The following is a 17,500-nucleotide window of genomic DNA, read 5'->3' as shown; positions in this document are numbered from 1 at the left end:
TGTATGAGGATGGCATGTGCGATATATGTAAAATGAAGCAGTAGGAGTGAGAAAGCAATCAGTCATTTAAACGGAGTGAAAGTGAGAGCTAATATTTTGATGAAATGAACTGAGGAAGATAAGTACTGGAGAAAAGCACTAAAGAAGGAGAGAGAAATGTGGGAGAATCAGAGTTAAGATGTTATGGAGACAGTATGTGGTGATGTTTTAAAATGGTATTTTTTTAAAATACTGAAGCAGAGTGTATTGGAGGATATAGCTTTAAGGTGGTTTGATGACAGAAGAGAAACTTTGCATGTTGGTGTGGATATAAACTTAATAATGTGGTAGGATGGCTGAGGAATTGCAGCAGGAGCTAGGGAAATGGGACACCCCCCAAGTGCTAGTGGGAGCAAATCAGTCTGCATATGAACAAATTGCTTGTAAAAACTCAACAGGGAGACTAGAGCCAGATAAGGGAACCAGAAATTCTTGAGAACAAAATGAGTATTTTTTTTTTAGTTTATTTTGCACCAAAATTAGAGTGAATACCTAAAAAAATTATACACAACAATCTCCAAAACAAGTGGCAAAGTAATAGAGAATACCTTGACTATGATACCATAACATAGATTACATTAGCCAATTAAGAAATACTGACAAAGAAAAAAATAAGTGTAATAAATGTAAAGATATACACAGTCTGCAGTCTGTGCAGTAACTCCAGAAGACAATCGCCTTGATTTTGAAAGACAAAGTCACCATTTCTTTGTGACAAAATTTATCTTTGTTTTTTGTGGTGGCAAGATTTTACAGGGAGACGATGGAGCTCAACTATAAATATTAAATTATTCTAGGTGGATCGCCGAATATTGAGATGCAAAGATGAGCACCAAAGAAAGGACAATAAAAAGCAGGTTATGGATACATGACAGGGGGTTATAATAATTAAAAAAAATATGCACCAAGAGATGTAGACCACAAGAACTGCAGGAGGAGTATCCATGAGAGAAGTGGATGAAACAAAAGAGAACGGCATAGTCAGTGGAATAGAGTTACACTACAACTGAACATGACATTGTTAGCAGTTCAGAAAATTGTGCTTCTCAGAATGAAATGCATGCTGCCTCTCAAGGTTGGCAACAATAACTATGCAGGCACAGATTTAAATAATAAACATTTTAATAACAGACCAAAGGTTTCATCTGCCTATATTTATAATACTATATTTGTATTTGCCAAAGTAATCTAGTATATAAATCACACATAAAAATGCCTCATCTTTTGTAGATGTACATAATAAAAATAATAACTCAGAGACTGACCGGCAATTACCTTTGTTCTAAGCACTATTGTCACTACAAAGACTGTCTGGTTAGAATCCCATCAACTCAGATGTTCGTGACAGTCAATCAGTCTGCGACTGGAATTTAAAGACAAGTTTAGATTGCAACCTATAACCAAACAAAAAAAAAAAAAAAAAACACTGCAGAGGAACGAGGCCCATGTTAGCTGACTATTCATTGAAGTTTACTTGTTTTTAATTGTCAGTTTTAATGATGGGTTATTGGATATGGAGTATATAAACCCCAGAGTTGTTTAGTGTGTTACATCTGATGGTCTGTGAAATGAAAACACAGTGATTTAATTAAGTGTTTATGTTTTTTATAAACTAAAGTTTATTTTGGATTATCCAGAGTCGAGCCTGGTTCCTCTGCAATGTATTTTGTTTGGTTATTGGATGCTGTACTTTGTGTGGTTTAAACACTGTTTTCCTGCTTTGTCTGAGGCTAGATTGCTTCCTAATTACAGGATCTCTAGAGATTAAATTAGCATTTCTTTATCTTTTTCCCCTTTTTTTAATTTATTTTGTACCAGAATGAAGAGTGAATACCTCAAAAATGATGTATAGCGATCTACAAAACAAGCAGCAAATTAACAGAGATTACTGCCACTATAGATACTATAGCATGAATTCAATGTACTAGTTGGGAAATAATGTATAGAATAAGATCAGTGTAAGAAAATGCAAAGGCTTAAGCAGTTTATATAGGAGGTACTCTAGGAGAAAATTACTGAGATTCTGAAACAGAGAGTTGATACTTTCTGAAAGCATTATATGTCACAGAAAAAGCTGTGTTTCACTTTAAATATCAAATTATTTCTGTTAGTACACTAATTATTAGAATTGAAAGTCAAGAGTCCTAGATTCATGGAAACAAAGTTGGTACTTTGTGACAGTAATTTTTGTCAGGGAGAGTGTCTACTCATTTTTAGAAATTTTGCCAGTTAAGGAATATACAAGCAACAGCATTAGATTTTGAAAGACAAAGTGGCCTCTTCCTGGTATTAATATATGACAGATGGTAGTGTTTAAATTTAAGTATTAAATTGCTCCAGCTGGGTGGTCAATTCACAGAAAGCAAAGGCAAGGGCCCTGGATTCTGAAAGTCAAAGTCATACTTCCTTGTAGTTATATTTGTAAGGGAGAGGATATTGTTTAATATTAAATATTGAACTATTCCAGTTGGGCCACCTATTGTCATAATACAAAGGCAAGAGCCCTCTTGTTTCGATAAAACTCTGGCAATACTGTATGAAAAAATGATGAAAAAAAGTGGAAAGTGGACAGGATGGCAGTGACATAACGTTTATGTTATTTGTACTTCACCATTTGGTAAGTGCCACCAAACTATGCAACACATCTTTGACAGAGGGAAAGAAAGCTTTTAGCAACTGAGAGGTTAAACAGTAAGATAAGTTACTATGTTAATGTGCTAGTATGCTAAGACAAGATTTATAATGAAGGCCACCTCCTGCTTGTGAGGGTAGTTAGGAAAGGAATATGTTCTGATTCACAGGTTCTTCCGCACAGCAACATTTATGTCTTGATGTGAGGAATGAGACTATGTGTAAACTAAAATAGCCTAGTGAGCATTAACTCATCTCCAGGGAGTTAGAAATTCAAATTAAGTGTTTACAGACTTGCTATAACATTTCCTTCTTTGTAACTCTGTGTATGCCATACTTTTCAACTTCTTTGCTCAAGAACTCTAGACCAAACCAAAATATTGTGTGTGTGTGTGTGTGTGTGTGTGGGGGGGCAAATTCCTAAAATTAGGGGCAGTTTTTAAATGTTGCTGCCTAAAATTAGGGACATTTTTTAAATGTTGCTATAATTCATTTAAAAAATTAGTGGAAAACAGATTAAACAGATTTTGCATCAACACCTATTTTCTGAACAATAATGACACTCTAATGTTTTGTACGACTTATTGCAATACCCAGTGATTTACCAGAAAATCATAAATGTAAATGGAAGCACAGGACAAAAATATGAGGTAAAAGCAGAGACAGTATGCAAAATACTGGACGGTTGAAAGGTATGGAATATTAACCGTCTCTCAGCTCATGTAACGCTAATTTAATTTAGGGAAAATTTAATTTACATTTCATCTACCAAGAAATCTTTGTCATGAAAACAGTCTGTCTAGTATTTCATACTACATTCAACTACTAAAGAAGTATTTGGCAGGACATAATAGAGTCAAACAAAAATGGCATTGAAGAATAAAATAGTCCTCTCCCTCCACTGGTCAAGCCAGCTCTGGTGTTGCTCATTAACACACAAAAGAAGACATCACTAATGAGCAAGACTTCCTAATTTCAGCACAAATTTAATGCTCCAAAATGTTTTTTTTTCTATCATGACTTTCTTTTTACTTAATCTCATTTATTTCACATACTAACTCAGCAGCAGGACTGGCTATTGCCATTAAGCAGAAAAGCAAGTTGAGTTATTTTTCTTGATAACTGTCTGCAAATTAAGCATACATTCTTATACCTTCACAACACTTCTTTCTCTGTCTCCTGACTATAAAAATATCAGCAATCTCAACATTCAGTTACATTTTAACAAGACACAGCTGTCTTTTCCTGTACAGTTTACCTTTAGAAATAATAACTGAAACTAATGCATGTTATCTATCCATGCATAGTGACTTATACTTCAAACAGCTTCAGTTTTAAAGAATGTTTGTGAGATATCTATAAAATGTATGGCTATACTAGTCACTGAATGCAGAGGTAATGCGTTATGATGTTGCAGCCTCAGGTACTGATACATGGAGATCATTGTAACATTTCATGACTGATTTAGAAGTTTACATCCTACTGAACATGAAAGACGTCAACCTGCATCTAACCTATGCCTAACCACATAAGTGACAAAATAGCCATTTTGTATAAGAATACATCATGACACCACTTCTCCTACCTCCCTTTTGAACAGAAATGATGTGACCTAGGCTGTAGAACAAATAGTCACATTTTTTTTTAGACTACTAAGGTGCTTCGGATAAATAGTTCTGGAAGTATAATAAATGCACAACAGTATCTATCCATGCTTCCCTTATTATACTTACAAATTAATTAACTATAGGTAACAGATATGGGACTGGGACAGAGCAGCAAACCTTAAACTTCAAGTATATGGCTTATAAAAAAAAGTACAGCATATACTTATAGTTTGCATTGCTGGTGGAGAAAGGAGGGAACAGAGACTTTTTTTTCTTACATAATCATTATTTATTTATTTATTCATTCATTTTCTTATTTATTTTATGTTTAAATAATATAGAATAATTATATGTTGGCTAGCTACCAGGACAATATTACACATCTGAATAACACATATTATACATTGAATATAAATATAAACATGTTCTGTAACAACAAACAGACATATACAGCATTACATATATTTTCTAAGCATGATAATACCATGATAATGCCATCTAAGATAAATGTTTTTGTTGAAAAATGGACCTTCCAGATGTCCAGAAGCAGTAATACTCTCTTTGTTTGGCATCAGGCCTCAGAATGCCTCTGGGCATTATCTTATGTTCAAATAACTCCCATCCTGTCAGACATTATTATCTGATTCATAGAATGTACTACACATAAGTAACCTAGGTGGCTGGTTTAGGCACCATTCTGATGCAAGTTTTTTTCTTTTATTTATTAATTAATTAATTTTCTTAAAAAGAAAAAAGAAAGAAAGATACTGTTTCCTTAAGAAAATAAATAAACAGATGGTCCACAATACCTATGCTTGGAGATAAAACATCTGTAGCATCCTAAAATAGAGGTACTATATCTGGTCATTCAAATTTTTGGCATCCTGCTCCATCCTACCTTTGATCTACCTGATCCATTGTCTAGGTAAATCATAGTCATGAAGGTACAGGAAGCCAACAAATCTGAATGTGTAGGAAATATCTGTGGTGTGGAGAAACTGAAGTATTAGTGGCAGTTTGAGGTAAGATAGCATGTACTTGTGTATGTATATATGTTTGTATGTATGTATGTATCTGTTTATCCATCTATTAACTTTTTAATGCTGGAACTGACAACCAGATATAGTCAACAACACTACAGGACTGCCCCTGATTTTAAAGAATATATCCTAATTCAGCAGTCAGTCCAAAAGCAAAATGTCAAAATACAGGAAAGGATTTATTTTGAAAAAAGACTTCCAACACCAACATATTACTGTCTTGACTTAAAGAAAAGCTACTGATTAAAAGGAATAGAGTTACATGCACAGAATGTATCATTATACCATGCTCATTTTCTCCTTCTAGTTACATGCACTCTTTATTAAGAAAAGTAAATACATAAACCCCATATTCTTGCCTTGTCTTTTGTAAAACATTTTATTTTGTGGTTAATCACTGAGGGCTATAGTCAGAAAAAATGCCAGAGTTTAGAGTTTCATGTTTTTATTCAGGACTACATTCAGTCAAAATTCCAGATGTTTGAGTTTCATTATTCGGTTCATAGGTTCATAGGTTCATGGATAGGTACTAGGCTATCTGCTCGAGGGCATTTATAAGCCTAGCCAGAGTGTGTCAGCTTTCGCCTCCACATTGATTAATTAACTGAGCCTCTGTCAAGAAGAGCCAATGAAGTGATCCCAGGGGTGTATTTTCTGATACCCATCCACTCAAGGTTTCTCTTGAAGAGTGTTAGTTAGGGGCTCTGCCTAATGCAGTTAGGAATTTTGTTCCAAAGCATGGGGAGTCTCTGTGACAGGAATCTATCCCTCCAGCTTGTTCTATTTATTGTTGTGCCGAGCTTTAGCTTACTAGAGCGAGTGGCTCACAGTGACTTGGATTTCTTTAGGTGGAGCATGTCCATCAATTCTGAGTTAGACATGGCTTTGTAAGTCAGGCAGAGATCATCTCTGAGTAATCGATATGCCACTGAGTACAGCTGGAGTTGTTCCAGTCGGGCTGCATAGGACATATGTTTGAGGCCAGTAATTCTCTTGGTGAGGTACTTTTGTGGTCTTTCCAGCTGTTGGAAGTGTCTTGTGAGGTACATCTCAAACGGGGTATTGTACTCAAGAAAATGCATGCTTATGCAAAACATGTTGTTCTATTAACTTCTAAGTTAATTAAAGGAATAGATACAAATTACTGGGCTAGCCAGGGGAATACAATTAGCTGCTATTGTTTACTCGTTATTATGACTTTGCAAGATAAATAGGACTTGTGTGAAACAATTTAGAATACTGTGATGTACAGTTACTGTTTGTGTTGAACAAAGCATAAGTATATTTCATGGCCATCATTTTACCGTAATCAGACATCTGATGTGCAAAAAAGAGGCTATAACTGCGTGGTGCTGCGAGAGGTCTCATTTATTGACAGTAACTGACAGCGTTGTCATTAACTCATTTCAAGCACTTACTAGTCTGGCTTTGGAATACCAATGTGCCTTTGGAAAAAAGTAGGATGGACTATGTTATAACCATGATCATTACTATCGTTATTATTATTATTATTATAAGAGGTTCTCCCATTCGATTCTTGGCTGGAGTGCCTTCTGTGTGGAGTCTGCATGTCCTCCAAGCGGTCGAGTGGTGTTTAAAAGACATGCATGAATGGGAGTGCCTTCGCTGAAGGTTGGACATCGGACTGGCACCTCGGCACCATAAAAAAAAATCGACTGACAATCAGTAGCAGACCAGAGTTCCAATGTGGCGACCCCTAACTGGGAAAAGCCAAAGGAAAAATGAACCATTATTATTGTTGTTGTTGTTATTATTACCACTGTTACCACAACTGGACATCTGTGGTATACACAGTTATTAAAGTAATTGAAATTGATGGATAAAGGTTATCTGTGGATAGAAGTGACCTATGCATTCTTTTGTTTCAAAACTGTCAGTAACTGATCTGGCATTGCACAAATAGTGTTACAGAATACATCATATTTGTTTAAATCAGTGTAAAGCTAGCATTGCTATATGGCTTATGTTTGCAGTGTGGTGCAGTGTGGAGGGTGCAGTGTAATTAACTAACACCTTTTTTCATGATTTTGTTGACTTTCTATCTCAAACATGAGTTTGTTTTGCACATGATATGTGATTATATTTGGTATATTAGTTAGGAGCAGGAAGTTGAGGCAATAACTGATCATTTGGCACAGTGGAACAGTAAGTAGTGTTGTCATCTTGCAAGGCATGTTTTCACTGAGCTCTTGAGTGTGACATCTTGTATGTGGAGTGTTCATGTCCTCAATTATCAGTTATGATAAGATATCTTGAGCTACATTTTTCCAAAAATCCACTTCCAAAAACCATAATTCAAAAACCTTAAAAAAAAAACACAAATACTTTTTGCAGGAGGGCAAAGCACACTGCACCCCACTTCATTCATCCCTTTACATTACATTTACTAAATCCAGTCACAATACAGCTGAAAAAAAATGAAACATCTCCTGAAGGTATATTGCCAGCAAGTACAATAGAACACACACTGATGTTAAATAAACCACAACAGTCATCTTTTGGCATTAGACAGATGATGAAATTACCCACAACAATGTATAACTATACTCAATGTCCTGTAAGTGATACTTTGGAGTCTCCAGTTGGGTTTATCCATGTATTCAAACTTCCTCCAACAGACCAAAGGCATGATGTAAGTGAATTGGCAGCCTTCCAGTTTGCCTATAAGTTAGATTAGCATGTCTATTTGTGTGTGTGTGTGTGTGTGTGTGTGTGTGTGTGTGTGTGTGTGTGTGTGTGTGTGTGTGTGTGTGTTTAAGTGTGCGTGCGTGTGTATGTGTGTGTGTGCGTGCATGCGTGTGTGTGTGTGTGTGTGTGTGTGTGTGTGTGTGTGTGTGTGTGTGTGAATCGTCTTCTGAGTGATCAGGTTTGTCAGAGGAAGTGCCAATGTGTATCTACATGCCCAGTGTTGACAGGCACATATGTGACTTTTTTGAGTAGTACTACAATAAAAAAAAAAAACAGTTTTCAAGTCTTTATGTTTCACAGATAAGGAATAAATTGCATCATATAACAGCCAGGTCTTCAGAGCTGTATCAGTGTATCTTGACCGAGGGTTATAGTGACCTCTGTCCTGGACTCTAACTAGTCAGACCCACCAGGCCTTGCTGAGAGGTTTGCACAGAAGTTCATTGTAGCTTGCTTGAGGCTGGGTATGGTGTTCTCATTAATTTCTTAACTTACTCCACAGACCTTAGAGGTGCACACAATCTTGCCATAGCTTGTCTAGGGGCAATGTACTATTTAGGAATAGCAGTTCTGGACTGCTGTGATAATTATTTCTTTCAGTTTCCTGGCAATCAGACATCGTTCGTGTATAAAGGTGGTGATTTTTTGGAGAGTATGGGTAAAGAAGCATCAACAGGTTGAAACATGTTATTGTGTTCTGTTTGTTTTTCCTTTACGTCCCAGTCTGAGATCAGAATGGTATACAGACAGTAGCTGTCTGTTGGGGCTAGGGGTAAACAGGCATGTTATATATACGTTTGACAGAAGACTCAAACTATAGGATGGAGGAAATTAGTTCCCTGATTTTCATCCTGTTCTAACACCACAGGGATACAGTGAAGGTGACTCTCTATTTTGGGTGGGACAGGATAGAAAGGTGGTCACTATTCCCAGACATGATATGTGTTTCCTCACAAGTATTTATTTGTTTTCTCAGTTTATTGTGAATTGCTGTTTTATCAGACACAACTTATTTCTTCCTTGAAAGAAACAAAATTGACTGAATTTCATTTTTTACTTATGTTTATTGTTCAGGCCATCATTAGAACCAAAGTTTGAGAAAACAGCTCTAAAATACAACCTGAGGGCATCCATATCCTCATGCCTTCTGGTTGTCTAATGCCCCCAGATCTATAATTTAATTACTTTTGTTTCCACAATTATTACAGGGCACTCTCAGCCAATTACTGTATATTTAAAAGGTAAAGAGGAGACAAAGATGAATATTAATACTGAACCTCTTTTCTTAGTTAAGGTTCACATCATCACTTTAACTTTAAGATGTACCTTAGAGCATCTTGAACCTCCATGGCTTCTGAGGGTTTAATAACCCCAGACCTGAGGCTTAACGCAGGTACTTCCTCCACTGTTATGACAGTACAGTCTTGGCCAGTTAAAGTGTGTAAAAAAATGCAGTAAAAGCTGAAGAGAAAGAAAAAATGTGAGAAAAAGTGGAAAAACAAAATGGTATCTTGATGGTATGGGAAGGCCAGAATGGGGGAACTAGAAAGACATTAAGAAACGTGCATGTGGATGGGGGATGGTGGGCAGCAGTGTGTGCACCGTAAAGTCTGTAATCCTTAACCTATGGCACTATTTTACTTAAGGCTGAACCTGAGCTGGTTTATAAGAATAGACAATATTTAAGTGAATTTATTTATTTATTTGTTTATTGATTTAATGACATTTGTTGACCAGGACAGTCCACTGGTCAGAAACCCATTTTCAGTGGAGGCCTGGGGAGAAAAGCTCCAGTTACAATACAAAGATTATTGCAAAGGCATGTTATTACAGTAATAGAACAGTAATAAAAATGTCATACAATTTTTAGTAATTAGAAATAATCTAATTAGAATATTTTATACAGTCACGTAAGGTGTTGAAATACATATATAGTATTTTAATGGTATTACATATTCAGTACTTTATGACAATATTGCATGCAGGAAGAATAACAATTGCTAGCAATCTCTTCATTTAAGGACTTTGATAGAAGAGAGATTAGTAATTTAGACTATTGATTTTAAGAGATAAGAAATACAGATTAATAATCCACAAAACACCAGAAAGGAAGCAGCTAGGATAAGTACTCCACCAATATACAAAAAGCTCATACAAAATCCACAAAAATATTGGTAGGGTAACCAAGGCACGAAGTTGTTGTTCAAACACAGTCAAAACTTCAATAGAATCCAGTATACTTTTATTATAAGTAGGGAAGCGCTTTCATGATGAACATATCACTTCTTCAGACCTTTAGAGAAAACATGCTGCCATCTCCGTTTAAATATACTTGAACCAATTAAAACATAACAATTAATCACTTAGGTTATCATCCTAAATAATTATATAATTATATATGCAAAGACATACTTTATTTAACACTACATTTAAGACCATATTTGAAAACATTTCAAAATACTATGATTAAAAATACTTTGATTAAAAACATATATATAAAAAACATTTAATATCTAACATTCATAAATAAATGATGGTTTCATTTAAATAACCTCCTATTCTTCAAAACTGGCTTAAGTGTTATCCTATTAAGGCCCTTCCCTTTAACCTAATGAGCCATCTGGTTTCAGAGGTCTAAGTTTGATTTCTTACATCTCCATCCCTATCACTAGGATTAATTTTTTCAACAACCAGAAAAGTACATTTATGGTCATCACCTTCTGAAGATATATGTTTTGCTAATGCATTTGTTAAAACCCCATTCCTAATGTTAAGTAAATGTTTTCTGATCCTAAACCTTAGCTGTCTGTCAGTTTTGCCTATATAAAGGCAGAGCATAGTTCATAGACAGCTAAATAAACCACATGGTTTGTATTGCAAATTGCCACCACATTGAAACTATGGGTATGCTTAGTATCTGGATGTATGAATGTATTATTCTTATCAATGTATGTACATTGGTTACAGCCACCACAAGGCATCGTCCCCTTCACTACTGTCATTTCTTGTCTTTTATCATTGTGTGGGTAACATAACATCCTCTTCAATGATTTTTTGTTTTTAAATATAAAATTCGTATTTTCCCCTACAACTTGCTTAATTTCTGGATTCTGAGTATGTTCCAGTTCTTTTTAATCACACTGGTTACTGTGTTCACATCACTGGTGTAATAAGTTGAAAACCTAACAAATCCTTTCTTTTGTTGGACTAAACTTCTTTTCCCACCAAATGATGAGAAATACGGTTTCCCTATACTGTCCCTCCATGAGGTAGCTGCATCCAGGACTTCTGTGGTTGTGCTATCTGCATAACCCCTTTCACTGAATCTGAATTTTAAATTAACTAATTATTTCTCAAATTCATCATCTCTAGCTGTTAATCTTGAAGTTCTAAGGGTTTGCCCTTTCACAACATTCCTAAAAATATGTCCTGGGTGCATGCTACTTCTATGGTGTAGGGTATTCCTATAACATTTTTTCTTAAAAAGCCTAGTGACCAAACCACCCACTTCATCTTTGAAAATCATTATGTCCAGAAACTCTATTTCTTGTACTGAATATTTCATTTCAAATTTTAAAAAATCAGTACTATTGCTAATTTCTGAGACAAATTGACTTAGCGCTGCTGTACTGCCATTCCATAGTAGAAAAAGATCATCTACAAAATGTTTGTAGAATTGGATCTGGGGCCAGTTTTCATTATAAAGCACGTTTTTATTTTCCCACTCGGCCATGACAAGATTGGCATAGCTATTAGCGCTAGCCGTGTACATGGCCACCCCATCTGTCTGCATAAATAGCTTCCCATCAAAGCTAAGCACATTATTGGTTAAAACCAGTTCCATTAATAGACATATTAAGTCTATTTTTGACCCATCATATGTCCCTTCCTCCAATAGGTATTGTCTCAAAAATTCTAACACAGTAGCATTCGGGATGCAAGTTAACAGTGAACATACATCTAATATTACTAACAGCAAACCTCCCACATCTCCTTCATATCCATTTTCATTATTAAATGCAAACAAATCTTATAAACATTGCTTGGAATCTCTTAAAATATTCTTATTTTTATTTACTATCATTCTGAAACTTTTCTCAATGTATAAGGAAATAGGTTTGGCAGACCAGTTATGTCCAGATACTATTGGTCTTAATAGGGAATGATATACATCCTTATGAATTTTTGGAAGTCCATGTATACTGGGCACTAAAGGTTCCTTCACTCTAAAATAGTTATATAGCTCATTTGAGATGGTATTATCAAATAAACAATCATGCAAAATTCCATCTAAATGTACTAACATTTTCTCCATATCACCATGACTTATTATGACAGTAATAAAAATGTCATACAATTTTTAGTAATTAGAAATAAACTAATTAGAATATTTTATACAATCACGTAAGGTGTTGAAATACATATATAGTATTTTAATGGTATTACATATTTAGTACTTTATGACAGTATGGTATGCAGGAAGAATAACCATTGCTAGCAATCTCTTCATTTAAGGACTTTGATAAACGAGAGGTTAGTAATTTAGACTATTGATTTTAAGAGATAAGAAATACAGATTAGTTATGTCAAGAAGTAAAAGAACATAGATAATTTGGCAGTTGTCAGTTAAGAACATAAGAGTCAGATTATTCAGCAGGGTCCTAGGATTAGTTCTATGGTGGTCTATAAGTTTGGCCACAAAGGCAGAATTGGTTGTCAAGAAACTGAGTTTTTAGGAAAGTTTTGAAGGTTTTTATAGAATCAAGGAATGTAATGGAGGGGGTGGGTTATTCCATAATTTTGCTATGGAGTGGGAGTATAAGCTTTGTCCAACTCTTTTTTGGGTTTGGATACACATAAGAGTGGTTTATTAGTGGACCGAAGATTCCTAGAGATGGTGTAGGTTTGTAGGATATCTTGAAATGTGGGTCAGTTTTCTGGGTTATATATCAGATTCTGAGCGATATTGAGTTGGGTGTAATGAAGTTACTGGGGGAACTCGAGCCATTTTAGTCCCTTTATGGCCTGGCAGTCATGTGTGTGGTTTGGTAGCCTGGAGGCAAATTTAGCACTTCTGTAATAGCATGATTGTAATTTGTTACTGAGAGATGTATGAAGGTTTGTAAAAATGGGGGATCCATAGAGGATGGAAGGAAGGAGCTTTGTTCTTGTAGGTTAATCTATGTAAAATGTATGTCGATAAAGTTTACCTAATTTAAAATGTGTTTTTTTATTTTATTTAGTATATGTTTTTCAAAGGATAGTTTGTCCTCTATAGAAATGCCTAGTGATTTTGCGGTATGCACCACTTCTATTTCAGTCTTGTTTTGGGGTAAATTTTAAAATTTGTGGAGGTGGTTTGGATGAGAAGATTACTAACTTAGATTTTTGGGGATTTAGCAGTAATTGTACTTCATTAAGCCATGTTTCTGTTGTTGAGAATGCATTTTGTGTTATTTTTAGGAGATCTTGGAAGTTGCTGAAAGAGGGTATGATGGCATAACCATATGCATACTGGATGTGTGAACATTGAAGGGAGACTGTGTGGAGATTATTTGTAAATACATTCCCCTTGGGGATTTCAGTCTTATTTACCAGGTAACCAGATTGATGGTTTGCCATTACACAGATTGGTGTCTATTGTCCAAGTAATTAGTCAATCAGGTAAGAGTATGTTTGGAGCATCCTAATGTTGCCAGTTGTTGAATTAGTTTAGCATGTGACACGGTTTTGAAAGCTTTGGATAGGTCTAGTAAGACTACTGTTGTTAAGAGACTAGCATCCATAGCTTTGTTCACAGTGTCTTAAAAGAAAATAAGGCTGTAGTGGTACTATGTGCAGGATGAAAGCCATGTTTACTAGGGGCAAGGAGATCATTGTCTGTGAGGTGTTTTAGTAGTTGAGTGTGTATACACATTTCTAGTATTTTTGATAATGGTGAGAGTATGGAAATGGATCGATAGTTAAATCACTGGTATTACCATCTTTATGAAGTGGGGTTATTATGGATTTCTTCCAAATTTGAGGGACTGTAGATTCAGAAATGGATCAGTTAATTAGAAAATTAATGTGGCAGGCTAAGTCTTTGCTAAGTTTCAATTATTCTGAGGGAAGGTAATCTGCAGAGAGGAAGCACAGTCTTAGTTTAGTTAGTAGTTTAAATATTTGAAAGGTGGGAGCTGGTTTTAAGGAGAATGGAAGCAATTCTGGGTGGTTATTTGTGTTATCATTATAGAGTGGAGGATGCAGGCTGGGTTTCTCCTGAAAAAGATTTGAGGTTTTAATCTTATTGTTCAGTCATTTATTTGTTGTTGGTGGTGGTTCTTTAACAAGTTTAAGAATGCTATCTATAAAGTTTGAGTTGACGATGTGGGCTATCTGTTGTGGGTCTTTATCAGGGAATGGAGATGGGTTTTGTGTGGTCCCTGCATTAAGAAGAGAAGAGACTGATTTCCAAAATTTTTTTGGGGGGGTGGTTTGACTAGATAGTTGTAAAACATTTTTTTGTCATTTTTAATTAATTTCTTTGCTTTAATACAGAGTTGTTTTAAGTTAATTTAATTTGCTATGTTCTTATTTTTGCACCATTGTTTCCAGGCCCGGTCCCTGGAGTGGAGAATTAGTTTTGTTGGTTTTGTAAGTCATGGAGCATGATTAAGTCTTGTTTTTTTATAATGAATGGGGGCTAAAATATTTTGGGTATCAATGAAGACCTTGTTAAAATAGTTTACAGCTTCTTCTAAAGGTAATATTTTAAGTGGGGTCCAATTTTGGATTTTAGGAAGTTCATGAAAGATGTTTGGGTGAAGTTGCTTAAGTTTCTAAGTGTTCAATAAAAATGGCATTTGGGAACTTGAGTGTGGGTTCTATATATAAAAGCAGGTGGATGGACACTTAAGATATCAGGGAGGGTACCAGTATTGGAATATTTGTGTGGATCTGAAACTAGGATCCAGTCCAGGGTGGATTATGGTTGGTTGTTTAGTACTTGTGTGGGACTTGTGACAAGCTTTGTGTATCCCTGTAGGTTAATACTATTGTCAGGGGAGCCTGAAATTAAGTTTTGCCAATTAATATTAGTGTCTGACAGTTTCATGAGATATGTTATGCATAGTCCAAGATAGAAAGACTTCTAGAACAGGGATGTCTTGGCCTGGGGGAATATATAATTGTGCTATGAATAGTTGCTTAGAATTATTTATTTGCAGTAATGTTAATAACATTTCCACATTTCCAAAAGTTGGGACAGGTTGAGGATGGGATGTAATGGTTAAGGAATTACAATATATTAAAGCTACACCCAACTTTCCTTTGTAGACTGTTTTGTTGAAGGATATTATAACCCATTGGAATTATTTCAGTGTCTGTTATCTGTGGGTTTAGTCAATTTTTTGTAACTGCTATGATATTTGAGGTATATTGAGAGCCATGCATGAAATTTTGTGATTTTATTGCAAATACTGTTTGTTGGTTGTTATAAATAAGTTTTGAGTGTTGGTAGATGGACTAAAAAAGAAGGAGGGGGTAAGTGTGGTATTTGTAGAGAAGGAAGGGCCAGGATTTAGATGTATGTCACAGCACTGAGATAGTATTAAGAGATAAGTTCTAAGATGTTTAAAGTAGTAGGTTTTGGAAGGAGATTCAGATAGATTCGAGAGACTTATTTTGAATTTATTATTGGTGGAAAGGACTTTGACTTTATTCATGTATTCATGAATGGATGGAGAATAAGATACAAGTGAAGAATTTCAACTATTTTCTCTAAATCATGCACAAGAACTTGTTGAGGAAGGCCTTTGAATTGACTCCAAATCATACCTCTCAACCTCTTGAAACAAGAAATCTCGACAAAGCCATAAATAATATGGGACAAAAGCTCAAAAAATAGTGACAATTTCTAAATATTGCTCTTACAAACATAGAAAGTTGCTAGAAGAGGTTGGGTCTATGTCTGGTTACCAAAAACAATAAAACGCGAACGGCTAAATCTCCAATGGAAAAGAGCAAAACAAAAAGCAGTGAACAAGGACATCATTGAAAAAAAATGCATTGAAAGGCCTTAATCAGTCAACATTCATGCCCCACATCCCCGCAACTAAATATACCAACTCTGAGATCACACTACATTGTGGAATAGGGCAAATTTAAAAGGTCTCCCTTCACTTACAATATGCATAGCATTACTTCCTGGTTGTTGGCCAACTATGGCCATTAGATGATTTTTTGTTGATGTCATTGTTCACTGCTTTTTGTTTTGCTCTTTTCCGTTTGAGATTTAGCCGTTCATGTTTTATTCTTTTCAGTAGCCGAACATGGACCCAAACAGGTTTTGCATTCTCATGAATTTTCTGAAGTTTATAAATTCTAAAACTCAAATGTCTTTTATTATTTTCTAACTTTAGTCTTTAATGATTTAGTACTAATTTGCTAGAAGGCCACAATTTTATGAAAAATGTACCAAAATATGAGGCCAAAATCTATGCATTCTGTGAACATCTGTACAGTTGAGAGGTATGTCCCAAATGACCATTTTGAGTATGCTGTTATACTGTGTAATATCCGACCTCAATATTTCAGAAAATGTTGTGTTAGTTGCTGTCTTGAATGCATTTCAACGCATTTCTATTCAGAATTACGATAAAGATCTACCCAGTAAAATACGTTTTCAGCCCTGAATCATAAAGTATAATAGAATGCTAAGAAAATCCAAATCTTCCTTTTTTACTGAAAGGGAATGATACTGAAATTCAAGCCTTTCTCATGAAGTCCCAGGTAAATTTAAAGAGTTGTTTACTCCTTTTGTTTTCTGAAGAGGAAAGAAGTAAAATGGAAGTTGTATGACAAATTTACAAAATCTTTGGCATCAAGATCAATTAAATTGTCATTGATCAGATGGGATGAAAAGATGAGATGAATTTTTAAAAGCTTTTCTTACCTGTGTGTTTGTAAGCCATCAGATCCTGCTCCCATGCATCTCAAACCCATTTGTTGTCAATTTCCAGTGGCCCTTCCTACACCTGAATAAGAGGAAGAGAGATGAAGTGATAAAGACACAGGCAGCTATGGAAAAGTTCATGCCTTTGTGGATGCTCAATTGTTATTCCATCAAGCTTCGTCAATCATACAACCAAAGGGTTTAGTTTGTCATGCTCCAAGACCAAGCCACTTAGGACCCTCATTGTCTCAAGTCCAGGAGACCAATTCTCTTGAAGATTTCTATCACTGACTGCATTAGCTATCGGGGCATTTCTTCTATGGCTCTAACTGCATTACTTGGTCATTGTTATGAGCACCTGCATCAACTACTGAGGCCTCCCACACTCTCCTGGTTACATGTCTATTTCCACACAAACATTTCAGTAACTACAATCACTGTCTTGGGAGTGCCAAGACTACATCCTTACCATGCATGACTCCACTTTCACAGTAGATAGTTGGCTGTTGGGAAATCTCCTTGCCTCAGCCCACAATGGG

Source organism: Protopterus annectens, chromosome 17.part0 (assembly GCF_019279795.1).
Source record: "Protopterus annectens isolate FY-2018-M chromosome 17.part0, PAN1.0, whole genome shotgun sequence".
Lineage (NCBI taxonomy): Eukaryota > Metazoa > Chordata > Ceratodontiformes > Protopteridae > Protopterus > Protopterus annectens.
Note: the sequence above shows the minus strand (reverse complement) of the source record.